The 20,364-nt window shown below is 42.1% G+C and overlaps 1 long non-coding RNA gene across 1 annotated transcript; it reads left to right on the top strand.

Moving 5' to 3' along the window:
- On the top strand, nt 1-12,748 carry LOC129696570 (uncharacterized). Its single transcript, XR_008723354.1, has 3 exons — nt 1-4,789; nt 11,650-11,838; nt 12,042-12,748. It is a non-coding gene; the product is annotated as an uncharacterized LOC129696570 (long non-coding RNA).
- The last annotated feature ends 7,616 nt before the right edge of the window (nt 12,749-20,364 follow it).

The raw sequence follows: 20,364 nt of genomic DNA, 5'->3' as shown, positions 1-20,364 counted from the left end.
GGGGAGAATGTACAAACTCCATACAAACAGCACCAGTAGTCGGGATCGAACCTGGGTTGCCGGTGCTGCAGCAACTCTACCGCTGCACCACCTGAGTGCAGGTGGGTTAGGAGAAAAGTAATTTACAATCTTTACAATATATATTAATGATCTGGATGAGGGAATTGAAGGCAATATCTCCAAGTTTGCGGATGACACTAAGCTGGGGGGCAGTGTTAGCTGTGAGGAGGATGCTAGGAGACTGCAAGGTGACTTGGATAGGCTGGGTGAGTGGGCAAATGTTTGGCAGATGCAGTATAATGTGGATAAATGTGAGGTTATCCATTTTGGTGGCAAAAACGGGAAAGCAGACTATTATCTAAATGGTGGCCGATTGGGAAAGGGGGAGATGCAGCGAGACCTGGGGTGTCATGGTACACCAGTCATTGAAGGTAGGCATGCAGGTGCAGCAGGCAGTAAAGAAAGCGAATGGTATGTTAGCTTTCATTGCAAAAGGATTTGAGTATAGGAGCAGGGAAGTTCTACTGCAGTTGTACAGGGTCTTGGTGAGACCACACCTGGAGTATTGTGTACAGTTTTGGTCTCCAAATCTGAGGAAGGACATTATTGCCATAGAGGGAGTGCAGAGACGGTTCACCAGACTAATTCCTGGGATGTCAGAACTGTCTTATGAAGAAAGACTGGATAGACTTGGTTTATACTCTCTAGAATTTAGGAAATTGAGAGGGGATCTTATAGAAACTTACAAAATTCTTAAGGGTTTGGACAGGCTAGATGCAGGAAGATTGTTCCCGATGTTAGGGAAGTCCAGTACAAGGGGTCACAGCTTAAGGATAAGGGGGAAATCCTTTAAAACCGAGATGAGAAGAACTTTTTTCACACAGAGAGTGGTGAATCTCTGGAACTCTCTGCCACAGAGGGTAGTTGAGGCCAGTTCATTGGCTATATTTAAGAGGGAGTTAGATGTGGCCCTTGTGGCTAAGGGGATCAGGGGGTATGAAGAGAAGGCAGGTACGGGATACTGAGTTAGATGATCAGCCATGATCATATTGAATGGCGGTGCAGGCTCGAAGGGCCGAATGGCCTACTCCTGCACCTAATTTCTATGTTTCTATGTTTCTATGAGAGGTGCGTGGGAGTGTGTGTCTCACTGGTGTGCAGCTCTCCATGTGAAATCATCATATATCTCCCCAAATCGCTCCATATGCGGCAACTAATTTGAGGATGGACATCCTTAGGACTGATGCAGTGCAGTGTAGGTTCATAAGATTGATCCCTGGGATGGCGGGACTGTCATATGAGTAAAGATTGAAAAGGCTAGGCTTGTATTCACTGGAGTTTAGAAGGATGAGGGGGAATCTTATAGCAACATATAAAATTATAAAAGGACTGGACAAGCTAGATGCAGGAAAAATGTTCCCAATGTTGGGCGAGTCCAGAACCAGGGGCCACAGTCTTAGAATAAAGGGTAGGCCATTTAAGACTGAGGTGAAAAAAAAAGTTTACACCCATAGAATTGTGAATTTGTGGAATTCCCTGCCACAGAGGGCAGTGGAGGCCAAGTCACTGGATGGATTTATGAAAGAGTTAGATAGAGCTCTAGGGGCTAGTGGAATCAAGAGATATGGGGAGAAGGTAGGCATGGGTTATTGATTGGGGACGATCAGCCATGATCACAATGAATGGCGGTGCTGGCTCGGGGCCGAATGGTCTCCTCCTGCACATATTTTCTATGTTTCTATGTTTCTATGTAACTCTTATCCTCAGAGCATATATTGGAGCCACATCAAACCAGATGGGCTTGATGGACTGTGCACACAGGAGCTTCCTTTTGGCATACGTACACAAAGATTTCTGTGTGCCCCTATATGAATGCGAGAGCTTTTTTTCTCTTGCCTACAACTCACTCTCTCTTATGTCAGCTGCTGCTGTTATGTTCCTATCGGGCGAATGTGCAGTCAAACATCAACATTCATACTGAACGGAGTGTGGTTTGTGCACAACCACAGGGCATCTTTCAAAGCCTTTTGTTAAATGTCCAAACCACCACTTCAAACTTACTTTTAGCCACTTTTACAATTCTTTAAAGTAGGTCTGAATCAGGGGTCAATAAGTCCCAGGGCCAAAAGAAAACCGCACTTAGTACTCAGTAGGGTCTGCCGGACTGTAAGGTTTCAGGGAATTAGTTCAATGCTTATATGCAAATTGAAAAGAAAATCACACAATTCTGGAAATTTGACCGGGCAAATCCAGTCCTTATTGTGCATTTGTTTGTAGTTTTAGTTTTAGAGATACAGCACGGAAACAGGCCATTCAGCCAAGTGAGTCCTCACTGACCAGCGATTCCCGCACACTTACACACACTATATTTGAGGCAGTGACTCCTCAATGGTGGGGAGGGCACAACCTGTGATGGACTGGGCATTGTTCACCACTTTTTGCTGTCTTCTTCGCTCCTGGACATTCAAGTTGCCGAACCAGGCTGTGATGCAATCAGTCAACATGCTCTCTACACACCTGTAGAAATCCAAGAGAGTCCTCTCTGACATACCAAATCTCCACAATCTTCTCAACAAGTGGAGGCGTTTATGAGATTTCTTTATCATTACATCAGTGTGCTAGGTCCAGGAAGGATCTTCAGAAATATGCACGCCAAGGAATTTGAAGCTATTTTGAAGAGGTCCACAGTCCTCTTCCAACTCATTGCCACAGAGGGCTGTGGAGGCCAAGTCAGTGGATACTTTTTAAGGCAGAGATGGACAAATTGTTGATTAGAACAGGTGTCAAGGGTTATGGGGAGAAGGCAGGAAATGGGAATAGAGATCAGCCATGATTGAATGGCGGAGTTGACTCGATGGGCCGAATGGCCTAATTCTACTCCTCTCACTTGTGAACTTGTGAACCTCTGACCTCCCAGAGCCACTGTAGTTCTGCTGATTACTGACTGCCAACACATTCCCCTGAGCCTCTCAGCCATTCCCTCAAACCCAGCTTGTCTTTCTGATGAACACCAGCCCTGGGATGCAGCCTGTGCCGCTGAGTTACCCCAGCATTTTGTGTCTACCTTGGGTGTAAACCAGCATCTGCAGTTCCTTCCCACTCATCAATCATATCTGATATTTATAAATAAAGAACTGAAGTAGACGTAATTTGAACATTAAAAGTGGTTTTCTGACTGGAGCCTGGCCTACTGTCCTGGGAGCACACGATGTTACCATGAACTTATCTCGATTCTGTCAGAATCATTGATTTGTCTTCTACACTCTGTGTTAATGACCTTTCTTTGCTGTCATTTCCCATGCATTGAACGGTTTGAATACAACTATAATAAGAACTATTATCGTTATGAAAGCGGCAGTTTACATTTTGATATTAATAAGCTGTTAATTTTGGGCTGAGATAATTTATGGCAACATTGCTGATAGGAGCGCAAAGTTGGAAAATATTTGTAGAGAAATGACATAAAAACAATTAGCTGACATTGGAAATAACGGAGCAATTTTAAAGTGGCAAGCATGCAGCACCCTCTCTCATCCTGCCTCTTGCAAAGATGCTATCCCCTGCTCTCAATGTCTTCATCTACGCCACATCTACTTGTATGATGAGGCTTTGCATTCCAGAACACCTGAGATAGGGTCATAGAGTCTTACAGCATGGAAACAGGCCCTTCAGCCCAACTTGTCCACACATGTCCCATGTACACCAGTCCCACCTGCCTGCATTTGTCCCATGCCCCTCTAAACCTGTCCTATCCATGTACCTGTCTAAATGTTTCTTAAATGTGTGGGCTTTAAACTTATCCCATTTACTTTTAGTTTGAAATATCATAATATTATAATCTCGGATCATGCACCTTTAACATGCATGATTAAACTAAATTGAATGACCGAGAAGCAGGCCCAATGGATACTTAATCCTCAAATTTTAAATGATAAAGCATGCTACGAATTTCTTATTACACAGATTAATATGTTTTTCAAGACAAATGACCGCCCTGAAACATCTGTCTCACCTCTTCTTTGGGAAACATTCAAAGCATTTGTAGGAGGAGCGTTAACCTCCTCTCAAGCCATCCATAATAAAAATAATCGAGCTAAACAACATGTATTAGAAATGGAAATAAGGCAATTAGATATAGAGAATGCTCCCACACTATATGACCTATTATTTACACATATAACATATAACTAACTAACTAATTAACTACTTATGCGCAATAAACTCAACTAACGTTAAAGGCGTAATGTACTATACTAACACGACTAACTATATAGCAAGAAGGATGGGGGAGGTTAGACATATATTTTAAATACTAATTATAAATTAACTAACATACAGGTTAATGAAAAGTGTAATTATTGACGAGGTAATTTAACCCATAATTACTTTTATTTTAGTCCAAATCTTCTAGCTTCTCTTTTATTCTATTTTAAACTGTTCAGCTATTAATTGACCTGATATGATAATTTTGGTTACAACTAGAGGGAACCGACTAACGTTGGGTCACACTTTAATAGGGGGGTAAGGCCCAGTGCATAATCTCATCGACGGAGGTCAATTTAAAAACAATCCTAGCTACCATTGGTGGCTTTTTTGTAAGATATCGCTTTTTTGATAACTTACACTCACTTTTTTTGTTTATTCACAATTATGTGTTGTATGACTTAACAATTTTTATGTACACTTTATGTTATGTTTTTCTCTTTCCCTTAATTATGTTTAATAGTGTCAGGAGATGTAAAACTACTGCAGAAATTATGAAGGACAACTCTGGAATCGGGATCCCGAGGTACTTGGCTGCATCACATGAATCATACAGTCTGGTAATAATAGCCAATGCAAGATAATAGTCGAATAAATATCGGAGGTCTCACTTTCTGTAGTTGGAACATCAGAGGTGCGAACGAGCCAATTAAGAGGGGTAAAATTATGGCACAATTAAAATCATTAAATATGGATATTGCTTTCCTACAAGAGACACATTTGAAACAACAAACTCAGATCAGATTAAGGGCAAACTGGATAGGTCAAATCTATTACTCCTCATTCACCTCTAAAGCAAGAGGCATGGCCATTATAATTCGGAAGGGTATACCTTTTAAATTAAAGAAATCCATATCTGATAAAGAGGGAAGATACGTTATAGTCACGGGAGAAATTTACAATACACCATTAACTATGATAAATATTTACGCGCCTAATTTTGATAACCCACAATTTTTTAAGAAAATAATAGATTTGATCGCAGAGCATAATTATCAAAATATAATAATGGGGGGAGATTTTAACAGTTATAGACCCATACTTAGATAAATCAATAAAGGTAGGGAAGCGTCTTGTTAAAACTAAGACCTGTGAATTTTTAAATACTTATATAAAAAATAACAACATAGTTGATGTTTGGAGAATAGAAAATCCAAGTGGTAGGGAATATTCATTTTACTCATCAGTTCACAAAACCTATTCACGAATTGACTATTTCTTATTGGACACAAAATTAATCCCATATACGAATAAACCATCATATCATAATAGTATTATTTCTGATCATTCACCATTGACTTTTATACTTAAAATTGAGGGAATGCCGGGTATAAAACCTTTTTGGAGATTCAACGCACACATATTAAATAACCCGCAGGGCTATGAGTATATAAAAGAACAAACAACATTTTTTTTCGAAATAAATGACATGCCGGGTATTTCTGCACCGCTATTATGGGAAACCTTCAAGGCACATATTCGCGGCGTCATAATCTCTTACCAAAGTTTTCAAAATAAGGAAAATAAAAGAGAACTTCAGCGGATAGAACAGGAAATAAAATTACTAGAATTGGACAATGCAACTGACCCAACCATAGATAAACATAATAAGATAACTTTATTGAAATATAAAATCATAGAATACTATCGGCAAGAGTAATAAGATTATTCCAAATTACAAAACAAGCACACTTCGAATTTGGGGATAAGCCACATAAATTACTTGCGAGGCAACTGAAACAACAAGAAAAGGAAAAAACTATCACTAAAATTAAATCGGATAAGGGTGAGTTTCTAACACTGCCAAAGGATATTAATAAGAGGTTTGCCCAATTTTATCATAATTTATATACATCTAAAATAAATACAGATGTTAGTAAAATTACAATTTTTTTAGATAATTGCAATCTCCCAAAATTGGATAGTTTAGAACAAGAGCAATTAGGAGCACGGATTATTAGTGAAGAAATAAAACAAATAATAAACTCACTGAAAAATGGGAAGACCCCAGGACCAGATGGTTTTAGTAATTAATTTTATAGAAGATTTCAGGAGTCAATTGTACCAAGATTATTCAATTTATACATGCAGGCTTATAAAAAAAAATAAACTACCAGAAAACCCTAGCAGAAGCAACAATAACAATACCAAAAAAAGATAAAGATTTAGATGAACCCGGTTCTTATAGAGCTATTTCACTTCTAAATACGGATCAGAAAATTTTAGCAAAGATTCTAGCTAGAAGACTAAATAATTATATTAACAATTTAATAAATACGGATCAAACGGGATTTATACCCAAAAGACAATCATTTAATAAATCGAGAAGGCTTTTCAATATAATGTACTCCCACAATGAGGACAATGAAGATATTTCAGTTGTTACACTGGATGCAGAGAAGGCATTTGATCAGGTAGAATGGCAGTATTGGAATAAAAGCGAAATTATGTCTTTAAAACCACAGGATTATGGCCTACACTCAAATATTTTTTTTAGATATTTACAACTTAGAGATTATGTTAAAACACATACACAATAATATAGAACTAGGGAGCCAGAACTCCTTGACGAATGTTTGAATAAACATCCTAACACAGATAAATTAATATCTCACATTTATAATATTCTTTTAGGTCCCGTCGACGGAACTACATAGACAAACATGGGAAAATGAATTAGCTCAACCCATAATGAAAGATATATGGGATGAAATTTTACAACATATACACAATGCTCGTTAAATGCCAGACACTATTTAATACAATTTAAAATACTCCATAGACTGCACTATTCTAAAACAAAATTAAACAGATTTTTTCCAAATATCTCCCCTATCTGTGACAAATGTCAATATTTAGAAGTTAATTTAACATACTTTTGTAAACTGTACAAAAATTAAAAATTTCTGGATGGATATTTTAAAAATTATTTCTAAAGTTGTTAATATCCAATTGTTAATATCCAATTGGATCCTGATCCAAAACTAATAATATTAGGGATATCAGAACAAAGCATAAAACTTACAATATACCAAATAAATTTCCTTGATTATAGTATAATAATTGGGAAAAAATTAATATTAAAATTTTGGAAAAACCAAACAACCCCCATTAGAATGTGGATTATGGAAATGTCTGAGACCTTACATTTGGAAAAAATTAGACTTGTCTTAATTGACAAATCAGAACTATTTGCTAGAATATGGTCTCTATTTAATGATTTTCTGAAAGGGTAAATTGGTTCAGCACTGATTGAAACTTGAACCCAGGTCTGGATGAATAATTACACTTTATAATCTACAGACCTATCGCCAAAATTGCGTTATTGGTAATCTGTTTATTTATTTATTTTTTCTCCCTCCCTTCTCTCTATAGTCTATCTTTCAAAAAAATCTATAACAAATAAACAGAAGCTGTGTTAATATGTAACTGGTAAACAAATCGTGTTTTGGTTATGATACGTATATGCTTCAAATACAAATATTTTAAAATAAATAAATAAATGTTTCTTAAATGTTGCGACAGTACCTGCCTCAACTACCTCCTCCGGCATCTCGTTCCATACACCTACCACCCTTTGTGTGAAAAAGTTACCCCTCAGGTTCCTGTTAAATTTTTCCCCCCTCACCTTAAACCTATGTCCTCTGGTTCTCGATTCCCACTACTCTGGGCAAGAGACTCTTTGCATCTACCCGATCTATTCCTCTCATCATTTTGTACACCTCTATATGATCACCCTTCATCCTCCTGCCCTCAAAGGGAATAAAGTCCTACCCTGCTCAAATTCTCCCTATAACTCAGACCTTCTAGTCCTGTTAACATCCTCGTACATTTTCCCTGCATCTTTTCCAGTTTGTCAACATCTTTCCTGTAACATGGTGCCCAGAATCCTGAACACAATATTCTAAACGCGGTCTCACCAACGTCTTATACAATTGCAACATGACCTCCCAACTTCTATACATAATATTTTGACTGATGATGGCCAATGTGCCGAAAGCCTTTTTGACGACCCGATCTACTTGTGATGCCAATTTCAATGAACTATGTGCCCATACTCCTAGATCTCTCTGCTCTACAACACTCCCCAGAGCCCCACCGTTCACTCTGTGGGTTCTACCCATGTTAGTGCTTCCAAAATGCAACACCTCACATTTCCCTGTATAAAAATTGCATCGACCATTCCTCAGCCCACCTGGCCAACCGATCAAGATCCTGCTGCAATTTTTGACAACCATCTTCACTGTGTACATTACCACCCACTTTGTATAATCTGCAAACTTGTATGGTCTCATCCAAATCATTGATATAGAAGACAAACAGCAATGGGACCAGCACCGAACCCTGAGGCACACCACTAGTCACAGGCCTCCATTCCGAGAAGCCACCTTCAACCACTACCCTCTGCTTCCTTCCATGGAGCCAATTTGCTATCCATTCAGCTATCTCTCCTCAGATCCCATGCAATCTAACATTCCAGATCAGCCTACCATGCAGAACTTTGTCAAATGCTTTACCAAAATCCATGTATACAACATCTACAGCTCTGCCCTGATCGACCTTTTTGGTCACACCTTCAAAAACTCGATCAGATTTGTGAAACATGACCTCCCAAGTACAAAACCATGCTGACTATCCCTAATCAGCCCTTGCCCATCCAAATGCCTGTATAACCTATCCCTCAGAATACTGTCTAATAAAGGGCCTGTCCCACTTGGGCGACCTAATCCGCGAGTTCTGGTGAGTTTGCCCTCGACTCATATTCGCAGCATGATCAACACAAGGTTGTAGGAGGTCTTCGTAACTCTCCTTCATGCTCGAGAGTGGTCTCCACGTACTTGAGGCCTCAGCTAGGTCGTGGCGTTTTTTTTAATATGTTAAATAATGCCCGCTAGTAAAAAAAAGTCGCCATGGAATAAATCGCTACTTTTTTAACTTGTAGGTTTAGTCGTAGTAGGTCGTAGTAGGTCGGCATGTTAGTCGTAGGTAATTGAGGGTAGTCGAAGGTAGTCCAAGTTTTCATCATAGTCGAACGGAGGTCGAAGAAGATCGAAGGAGGTCGTCTTCACTCTCCACTATTCGGTCTCCAATTTTCCCAAAGTTAGTCGTAGCTAGTCATAGCTAGTCGAAACTGGTCTTCTACATAGTCGAAGGAGGTTTTCAATATGTCATTTTTTCAACTCTTCTAAACTCGCCAATTAGGTCGCCCAAGTTGGACAACCCCTTAACTTTCTGACCACAGATGTTCAGCTCACTGGCCTGCAGATAGTTCCCAGTCTTTTCCCGGAAGCCCTTCTTGAATAGAGACCCAACATTTGCCTCCCTCCTGTCTTCCGGCACCTCTCCTGTATTTAACGATCACTCATAAATCACTTCGTAGCTTCCCACAGTGTCATTGGATATATCTGACCCACTTTCTCCTCTTTCTTTAGTGAACGTGGTTTCACCCCTGGTGTGATAGATGGATCCCTCACCCATGTCTCCTCTGTGACCTGTAGTTCTGCCCTCACTCCCCCTCCACCCAGATGGAACAAGGATAGAGTTCACCTGGTCCTAATGTTTCACCCACCAGTCTTTGCATCAATAATATAATTCTCTGGTATTTACACCACGTCCAGCATGATCCCATCACCAGTCACATCTTCCATCCTCAGCCCTTTCCTCCTGCCATAGAGACCACTCCCTCCATAACTCCTTGGTTCACTCAAAAAAACCCTCCCTAGTAGGGTTGCCAACTGTCCCAAATTAGTCGGGACATCCCATATATTGGGCTAAATTGGTTTGTCTCATATGGGACCACCCTTGCCCCGTATTTGACTGCTACTACTTTCGGTTGAAAGGACTGTCGGGTCAGAGCACCGCGTCCGGCCATGCCTCACCCGTCCTGACGTAGTGCAGCCCATGGATCTGTCGAACTTCGCCGCCTCACCAGCCATTCTCAAGGTGATCTGCAGGATGCAATCCAGAAGGGTCTCAACTGAAAACGTCACCCATTCCATCTATCCAGAGATGCTGCCTGTCCCGCTGAGTTACTCCAGCATTTTGTGTCTATCTTGGATGCAATACTGCTTGGCCATTTTTCCAATGTTTATCTTGAGCAGAGGTCCTTGGAGAGATATATTCTCATGAGGGCTATAGGTTCTTAAACTGCCTGGTGAATTCTTTGGTGTGAGAGCATGCCTGTGCAATTTGTGCTCAGAGTCAAGGGCCTGTCCCACTTGGCTGTCATTTGCGCGCCATTTACGCAACCTGCTAGCGTGTGGGTAGCGCGGACGGGCGCATGGAGTGGCGTGGAGGAGTGTGGAGTTGCGCGCGGTATCACAAGATCTTCGCGTGCCACCGGCGTAAACGACAGCCAAGTGTAACGTTGCGACCCTGGCTCGGCGCAACGTCTCACCTCCAACAGCAGCAGAAGCAGGCAAGCAATCGCCGAGCTCGGCCTGGGGCTCACGGCCGTTGCGGATCCGGATCCGACCCCACTCCTACTCCCAGAGCGAGGCCAAGACGATTGGAGATAGACACAAAATGCAGGAGCAACTCAGCGGGACTGGCAGCATCTCTGGAGAGAAGCAATGGGTGACGTTTCGGGTCGAGACCCTTCTTCAGACTGAAGAAGAATCTCGACCGGAAACATCATCCATTCCTTCTCTCCAGAGATGCTGCTGGTCCCGCTGAGTTACTCCAGCATTTTGTGTCTATCTTCAAATGACGTCACGCGCTCCAGACGGCTGTGCGGACGCATGATGACGTGCGCGACTGTCGCACGTCAGTCTCTACCAGCCTGTTGCGTAAATGACGGCCAAGTGGGACAGTCGTATATGCTGCAAGCTGGGAGCTGTTCAATTCCTACAGTCTTGTTTGTTGATAAATTGATTTCTCCAGGTTTGTAAATTAATTTAGAAGGAATTTTGAATCAAAGAATAAAGATTAAAATGTTAAATGCTGACGTTGCCTGATTGACTTTGAACAATTATTTTTTATCACCATGGGCAATTAGCAATAACATGCAGCTTAGAAATCAAAACTTAGCTTCAGTGTCTGGTTCTAAGTAGTTTAGTTTAGTTTAGTGATACAGCATGGATACAGGCCCTTCTGCCCACTATGTCTGCGCTGACCAGCGATCATCCCGTATACTTGCTCTATCCTACACACTAGGAACAATTTACAATCTTTACCGAGGCAATTAACCTACAAATCAGTATGTCTTTGGATATGTGGGTGGAAACCGGAGCACCCGGGAAAAACCCACGTGGTCACAGGGAGAATGTAAAACTCCATAGAGACAGCAACCGCAGTCAGGATCGAACCTGGGTCTCTAGCGCTGTAAACTCTACCACTGTGCCACCATGCCTTCCCTAGTAGTAATTCATGTTTTTTTTTTAAAAGGAAAGCCTCTCCACCATTGAAGGGATCAAAAGGAGATGCTGCACCCATTCCTTCTGTCCAGAGATGCTGCCTGTCCCGTTGATTTACTCCACCGTTTTGTGTCTATCTTTGCTGCTTCATAAACGCAGCCAATATCATCAAGGACCCACATCTACCTGCTCTCATTACAATCCTGCCATCAGGGAACAGGTATGGAAGTCTGCACATGCTGAATAACAGTTTCATGTATACAAAGTCATCAGGCTCCTGAACCCTACACAATGCTAACATCAACTGTGAACGTCTATGAACTGTCTTTGGTTGCACAAAAGACTTGCTGTAGTTTTACGAGTATTGTGGTTATTAATTCATTGAATGCTTTTGTTTATCCTCTTTATTTATTGCATTTATAGGCTGCTTATACTGCTGTAAGTAAAGGGCCTGTCCCACGGGCGACTTAATTGGTGAGTTTAGAAGAGTTTGAAAAAATGACATGTTGAAGGCCTCCTTCGACTATGTAGAAGACCTCCTTCGACCTCCTTCGACTATGTTGAAGACCAGCTTCGACTAGCTACGACTAGCTACGACTAGCTACGACTAACTTTGGAAAAATAGGACACCGAATAGTGGAGAGTGAAGACGACCTCCTTCGATCTCCTTCGACCTCCCTTCGACTATGTTGAAGACTATCTGCGACTACCCTCAACTACCCTCGATTACCTACAACTAACATGCCGACCTACTACGACCTACTACGACTAAACCTACGAGTAAAAAAATTATAGATTTTTTCCATCGTGGCCTTTTATGGCTTGCGGGCGTTTTTTAACATATTAAAAAAAACGCCGCCACCTACCTGAGGCCTCGAGTACGTGGAGACCACTCTTGAGCATGAAGGAGAGTTACGAAGACCTCCCACAACCTCGTGTCGACCATGCTGCGAGTATGAGTCGAGGGCAAACTTGCCAGAACTTGCGGATTAGGTCGCCCAAGTGGGACAGCCTCTTAAGAATTTCAATGCTCTGGTGTCAATACACATGACTAATTAGAGTTTAAATTCAGAAATTGCTTTTGTTTTTTTTCCAATGTAAATTGAAATAAATGATGCTGTTTATTAATCGACAAACTCAGATTCATTCAGTTACTATAAATCTAAGAGTAAGTTTTTTTTGTATTAGCTCCTCCCACATTATATTTTTTGGATTAAAAGGAACCATAAATGTGGAGATTTCCTTCCATCTCTTCTGGATCCAGTGGTCTCTAGGCCAGGCCTCATCTCTTGGGTATTTCTGATGTTCGCCTGAGTTCCTGTTATCATTGCCATGATGATAACAAGCGATTCCTCTCTCCTCTGTTGAGGCCTGAGGTGCACTTGGAGATGGTGCAGGGTAGAACCTTTGTCCCACTTCACACTTCAGCCAGCTGGTCACTAACTTTGAAGATAGACACAAAATGATGGTGTAACTCAGCACGACAGGCAGCATCTCTGGATAGAAGGAATGGGTGACGTTTCGGGTCGAGACCCTTCTTCAGACTTCAAATTTACTTGGGCCTTCATATAAAGAGCCAACTTTCCATTTTCCTCTGAACATCTTTCAAAGGATCGCAAATCCCAAACGCTAATTATTTCTCTTACCATAGATGCTGTCCGACATGCTGAGTTTTTCCAGCATTTTTTATTTTTCTTCAGATTTACAGTTGCTGCTGGTGAAGCTGAGAGTGGGAGTATTGTTTCTTATCTCATCATTTTTTGTAATCTTGTAATCCCGTGCTGGGTTCCGATGTGTAAGTACATTTCAGGGGTCATAGAGCTCTGCATCCCATTCCCATCTGGAAATGTTCTGTCCATGGCCAGGATCTGGTAAGTCAAACGTCCTCCTGCTAAATATGGTATCAGGATATGGTGGAAAGTCTGTGTTTTTATCCTCGACCTTCTGCCAAAATTGTATAATAAAGGGGGCACTGATGAGTCATAAGGTGACAAATGATAGGAGCAGATTGAGGCCATTCGGCCCTTCAAGTTTACTCTGCCATTCAATCATGGCTGATCTATCTCTCCCTCCCAACCCTATCCTCCTGCCTCCTCCCCATAACCACTGGCACCTGTACTAATCAAGAATCTATCTATCGCTGCCTTAAAAATAATATCCATTGACTTGGCCTCTACTGTCTTCTGTAGCAAATAATTCCACAGATTCATCACCCTATGACAATCCATTTCTCAGCATCTCTTTCTTAAAGGAATGTCCTTTAATTCTGAGACTATGACCTCTAGTCCTAAACTCTCCCACTATTGGAAACATCCTCTCCACATCCACTCTATGCAAGCCTTTCACTATTCGGTAAGTTTTAATGAGGGGTCCCTTAATCCTTCTAAATTCCTGCAAGTACAGATCCAGTGCTGTCAAACTGGGCTGCTGACTATCAATGTCACTCTTGACTTTCTATATATTTCCATTTCTGCTTAATTGTAAACAAAAGATAGACACAAAGAGCTGGAGTAAATCAGCGGGACAGGCAACATCTCTGGAGAGAAGGAATGGGTGACGTTTCGGGTCAAGAACCTTCTTCAGATTCAAACAAAGACTGGAAAACATTAATGCTGAGTCAACATGAATCAGAAGATTTACTTTTCTTTTATTCATTAGCCAAATGGAAGTGGTGACACACAAGGGCTTTGTAGAAAATACGTATGCTGCATGAACTAAATGCGGAACCTCAATGTTACTTCATTATATTGCCACTTCAATACTTTCAGTTGTTCCTGTTTTGTGTTTTAAATTTGGGATTATTTGTTTTGTGTTCATTGTGGCCAGACTGCATGAGATGTCTGCAATTTAAATAGTTTGGTTGAATGTATTTAAGGGAAATACATTTCCGAGCTTCCCTCTCCATCCTTTCCCATTTCACAAAGACGGTTGATTTCTGCAAATTAATCAGCTTTGGAGTGCAGCCGATAGCGTCTCAAATTGTGTCATGGCTTTTATTTTCAGACACATTTGATGGACTTTATTTCTTGGGTTCAGTTAAATCATGAAGGGAATAGATCGGGAAGATGCACAGAGTCTCTTGCCCAGAGAAGGTGATCGAGGACCAGAGAACATAGGTTTAAGGTGAAGAGGAAAAGGTTTAATAGGAATCTGACGGGTAACCTTTTCACACAAAGGGTGGTGGGTGAATGTAGCAAGCTGCCAGAGGAGGTAGTTGAGGCAGGGACTATCCTAACATTTAAGAAACAGTTAGACAGGTACATGGATAGGACAGGTTTGGAGGGATACGGGCCAAAGATAGGCAGGTGGGACTAGTGTAGCTGGGACATGTTGGCAGGTGTGGGAAAGGTTTTGCTGAAGGGCCTGTTTCCGCACTGTATCACTCTATAACTCTATGATAGTTTTCATCAGTCTACCTTTGCAAAAGGTGGGGGATTGGTGTTGGAACAACACATAGACATAGGAAATGCGAAGATATGTGAAAAGCTGCATGGTCACAGTCGTCTTGTTTTAGTCATATAGCAGATGCCTTCAACAGCATTAGAAACAATGGAGCATATGGTTAACATCATCTTACAATACACACAGCTTTTCTTCAGTAAATTGATTATTATGTTCATAAATATAATACCATTTAGCAGAAACTAGTTAAAGGGCCCGTCCCACTTTCATGACCTAGTACACGACCTCTGCCAAGTTTCCCCTTGACTCATACTCGCAGCATCGTCGTCACGAGGTCGTAGATAGGTCGTAGCAGGCCGTGATGTTAGTCGTGGGTACTCGTGGCATCAAGTAGGTCGGGGCGTTTTTCTAGCCTGATGAAAAATGTCCACGAGTAAAAAAGGTCGTGAATTAGGTTGTGAAAGTGGGACAGGTCCTTAACTGTTTCATCGGGACAGTTTGAAAATGCAGGATGTCTATATTTCTGCCAATGTCAATTGGCAATGTCAATTGGCAGATTGGCAAAAAAAATCTGTTGACATTTATGTTCAGGATAATAGCCAACACAGAAATGAAATATACTAATTCAACCAGGAGAAAGACAGATCACAATGTATTCAGCATGAATTATTACAAAGTAACACCATAAATATAAGATATCAGTGCAAGATAGAATAACGGACATTTAACTCCTTTAAATCGGTTACAGTATGTTTTGCCTTCCTCATTCTTCAATATCTAATTAAATTTAACATTTCAGATAGGCATATGGATTTGCAGAGAATGGTGGGATAAGAACCATGTGCAGACAGATGAGATTAGCTTATCTTGGCTGAATGTTAGGTATAAACATTGTGTTCCTCTCCTGTGCTGTCCTATGTTCTATGTTTTATCTCTAAATGTTCTTTCTTGAATCATTAATGCAAAGCTCTTGTCCGAACCAATTAGTCAGACAGCACTCACTTCAATGCCACATTGCAATCGATTCCTCTATCACTCCACCTCTCCCTCCCTCCTTAAACAACAGCAATATCAATATCTTGGGCTTGAACCAATTCTCTTGTCTGATTCTAAAATAAGTGGAGACCTGCGTTCACTCATTGCATCTATCCAGACAGACATCAGGCATATCTGTGCAATGATTCACGTTCTAGTTCAAGTTGAAGTTCACATTTATTGTCACATGCACCAATTGGTACAGTGATATTTGAGTTACAATACAGCCATACAAATAAAAATAACACAATACACAATAGAGCTTAACATAAACATCCACCACAGTGGAATCAACATTTCACACTGTGGTGGAATGCAATAAAGTTCAGTCATCTTCCTCTTTGTTCCCCCGTTGTCGGGATAAAGTGCAATCCATTATTGCTCAGACATTGCATCCATTGGATATGACTCTTATACCATCTATGACTATCAACTGAGCTTCAGATGTGGTAACATTTGTCTGAATCACACGGTGGCTTTGTTTTTCTTTGGAGTGTTTCTTCATGGTTATTGCTGTCACTCAGCTGTCTTGTGCAAGGACTTGATGGATGAATGCTGTTGTATAGCAAGTGGTACAGAAAATAACAGTCTGGTCTGCTGCCTGTGAATCAGCAGGGAAACAGGGCCTGTGGCCCATAGGGTCCACACTGACCATCGATCACCCATTCACACTAGTTCTATGTTATCCCACTTTTGCATTGACACTGGGGACAACTTACAAAAGTTGCAAAAGCTACAAATCCGCAGAAGTCAGAGTCCAGTGGTAGAAAAAAATCATCAGGGCTTGAGACCGCTTGGCTGCTGTGGATGGCCAGGTCGTCTTTAGTGCTCAGACTAGCCCTTCGCATTCCACAGTGCATTGCTGCGTCACCTTTCCAGCCGTTGGTTCATAAAGATCTCTTCCGCATGGTCCGCCAAAGCAGACTTTCCATGGAGGATGAGATGTCCCACAGGTTGCACTGGACTACATGGTACCAGTTGCAAGGCTGCGCCTTGACCTGACAGTAAATTCACTGCTGTGTTAAAGACACCATTATCCCTCCTGGCTTCTCCACCTGACCTAACACATCGACCTCACCCCGACTGATGAAGCTGAACATAAGCTCGAGGACAGCACCTTAGTTTTCAACCACACACTGCACCCTTCAGCGCCACAAAATGCTTCCATCAGTTTTGGTAGATTTGTACAGGAAGGAACTGCAGCTGCTAGTTTACAATGAAGAGAGACACAAAATGGTGGAGTAGCTCAGCGGGACAGGTGGAGTTGAAGGAACGGGTGATATTACAGATCTAAAGAATGGTCTCGACCCAAACTACTCTCCCAAGTTGCTTTTACTTCCACCTTTACGTTTGCAACAGGAATCAATCCATCCTGACCAGGCCACTTTACCTGACCTTCATTCCTTTACACTTTTTCATTTCTCAACAACTTAAAATATGCTATAACATTTCCTGATTTTAATGAAAGGTCATTGACCGTCAACATTTTAACTTTTTCGAAAGATCACAAACTATTTAATAGACTAACAAATGGTTTTAATGATAGGTATTTTGGTCATCACAGAACAATAATGCAAAACAGGGCTTCAATCCCACAATGCATTGTTTAGTTAAAGGGTAAACAGCAAAAGGTCTCAACTCAAGCCATTGGCATTAATGGACCTCTATTGTCACAGTCTTATAACCAAGAAACATAGAAACATAGAAAATAGGTGCAGGAGGCGGCCATTCGGCCCTTCGAGCCAGCACAGCCATACATTGTGATCATGGATGATCGTCCCCAATAAAAATAACCCGTGCCTGCCTTCTCCCCATATCTCTTGATTCCACTAGCCTCTAGAGCTCTATCTAACTCTCCCTTAAATCCATCCAGTGACTTGGCCTCCATTGCCCTCTGTGGCAGGGAATTCCACAAATTCACAACTCTCTGGGTGAAAACGTTTTTTCTCACCTCAGTCTTAAATGGCCTCCCCTTTATTCTAAGACTGTGGCCCCAAGAAGCCACAATTGGTACTCTTATTGTTTTATACATATATATATATTTATATATATATGCACATGTATATGTGGGACCCGTTGGGTCCCAGCATCACACGGTCCCCCAACTCAATATTCCACCTCTCCACCAATTCCAATATTGGTGGCCAGTTGGAGGGGGGGGGGGGGAACGGACTTTCTGGAGTGCTAGTATGGGTGTTGTGCGCTGAAGGGACTGGTTTCAAGAGGACTAGTATGGACATTGTGGGCCGAATGGATTATTGGGCTGGCGGCTCAGTCACTCAATCTTGTTGTGCTGGCAGCTCATTCATTCATGGCTGGTGGGCTCGCAGTTGACTCACGGCTATTCCTTGAAATTCCATTTCAAGCAGGGTGCAGGGGCACCAAATTCAAGTGCATTTTCCTACCATTTCAAGCAGGGTGCAAGGCCACTAAAGACAGCGAATCGTGACCTCTCCCTCCCCCATCTTGCAGAGACTGACCCACGACCACACTTCTGGGTTTTATAGTCCCTCCCCCCTCCAACCAGAAAGGGGGTGGCCTTCATGGCGTGATTGACAGGAGAGAGAATCTCAACATTTTTAAAACATCAATAACGCTTTTATTTTTCATCGATGGGAAAAATCCTCTTGTCCAGCGCAGGGCAGGGGGACTCCGAGTAAGATGGCCAAATATCTCGGCCGTAAGTGGCAGCGTTTTTCTAAAATCGATATACAAAACAACAGGAAGTGGTCAAGATCAGACTTTTAGTAATATATAGATATGTATGGATGTGTGTATATATATATATATATATATATCCTGTTTTTATCACTTCCGGCGGTCTGCCATTGTTTCTGCTTGCCCCTGCCCCACTGAAATCATTTCCACAAACCCCGATTCCATCCTATTCCCGTAGTCAAATCCCTCCTGACCTATGCTCAAGACACCTCACACGCCCTTCGACTCTGAAGAAGGGTCTCGACCTGAAACGGTGCCTATATTCCTTCGCTCCATAGATGCTGCCTCACCCGCTGAGTTTCTCCAGCACTTTTGTCAACCTTCAATTACTTCTGTTTTCTAGGCCCCACTCCCTCATCTTTAATATGCACGTTCAGCCACTCTGCACCTCCATCCCCCACTAAGAAGACTTAAAGCCGTTCATTTCTTCCTCGACCGCAGAGCCAGCCAATTTCCCTCTACTAACACTGGTCCTCACTCTCAACAATTTCCCCTTTGACTCCTCCCACTTCCTCTAAGTCCAAGGCGTAGCCATGGACACCCGCATGGGCCCCAGCAATACCTGCCTCTTTGCAGGGTATGTTAAACATTCCACGTTCCAGGCGTACTCCGGCCTGATCCCCGAACTCCATCTCCACTACATTGACCACAGCATCGGTGCTAACTCCTGCACCCATGTAGAACTCCCGGGATGGTGGGGATCTTATTGAAACATATAAGATTATTAAAGGTTTGGACACGCTAGAGGCAGGAATCATGTTCCCGATGTTGGGGGAGTCCAAAACCAGGGGCCACAGTTTAAGAATAAGGTGTAAGCCATTTAGAACGGAGATGAGGAAACACTTTTTCTGACAGAGAGTTGTGAGTCTGTGGAATTCTCTGCCTCAGAGGGTGGTGGGGGCTGGTTCTATGGATGCTTTCAAGAGCGAGCAAGACAGAGCTCTTAAAGATAGCGCAGGGGATATGGGGAAAAGGCAGGAACGGGGTACTGATTGTGGATGACCAGCCAATGGCACGTTGAATGGCGCTGCTGGCTCGAATGGTCTACCCCTGCACCTATTGTCTATTGTCTATTGTCTATTGTCTATTGTCATGAACTTCATTAACTTCACTACCAATTTCCATCCTAAAAATTCACGGACCATCTCCGACACCTCCCTCCCTTTTCTTGATCTCACCGTCTCCATTTCAGGAGATAGACTATCGACTGACGTTTACTACAAACCTACTGACTCGCACTACTATCTCGACTACACTTCATCCCACCCTGCTTCCTGCAAGGACTCTATCTCCTACTCCCAATTCCTCCATCTACGCCGCATCTGTGCCCAAGATGAGGTGCTCCATAATAGAACATCCGAGATGTCCTCATTCTTTAGGGAATGGGGATTCCCTTCGATCATAGATGAGGCCCACACTAGGGTCTCCTTGGTACCCCGCAGCTCCACTCTTGCTCCCCTTCCCCCAGTTGCAACATCCTAGTTCTTACCTTTCACCCCATCAGCCATTGCATACAACAAATAATCCTCTGTCAGTTTTGCCACCTCCAACAGAATCCCACCACTAGTCACATTTTCCCACCTTCACCCTT

Source organism: Leucoraja erinacea, chromosome 4 (assembly GCF_028641065.1).
Source record: "Leucoraja erinacea ecotype New England chromosome 4, Leri_hhj_1, whole genome shotgun sequence".
NCBI lineage: Eukaryota > Metazoa > Chordata > Chondrichthyes > Rajiformes > Rajidae > Leucoraja > Leucoraja erinaceus.
Note: the sequence above shows the minus strand (reverse complement) of the source record. Positions and strands in the feature narration are given on the sequence as shown.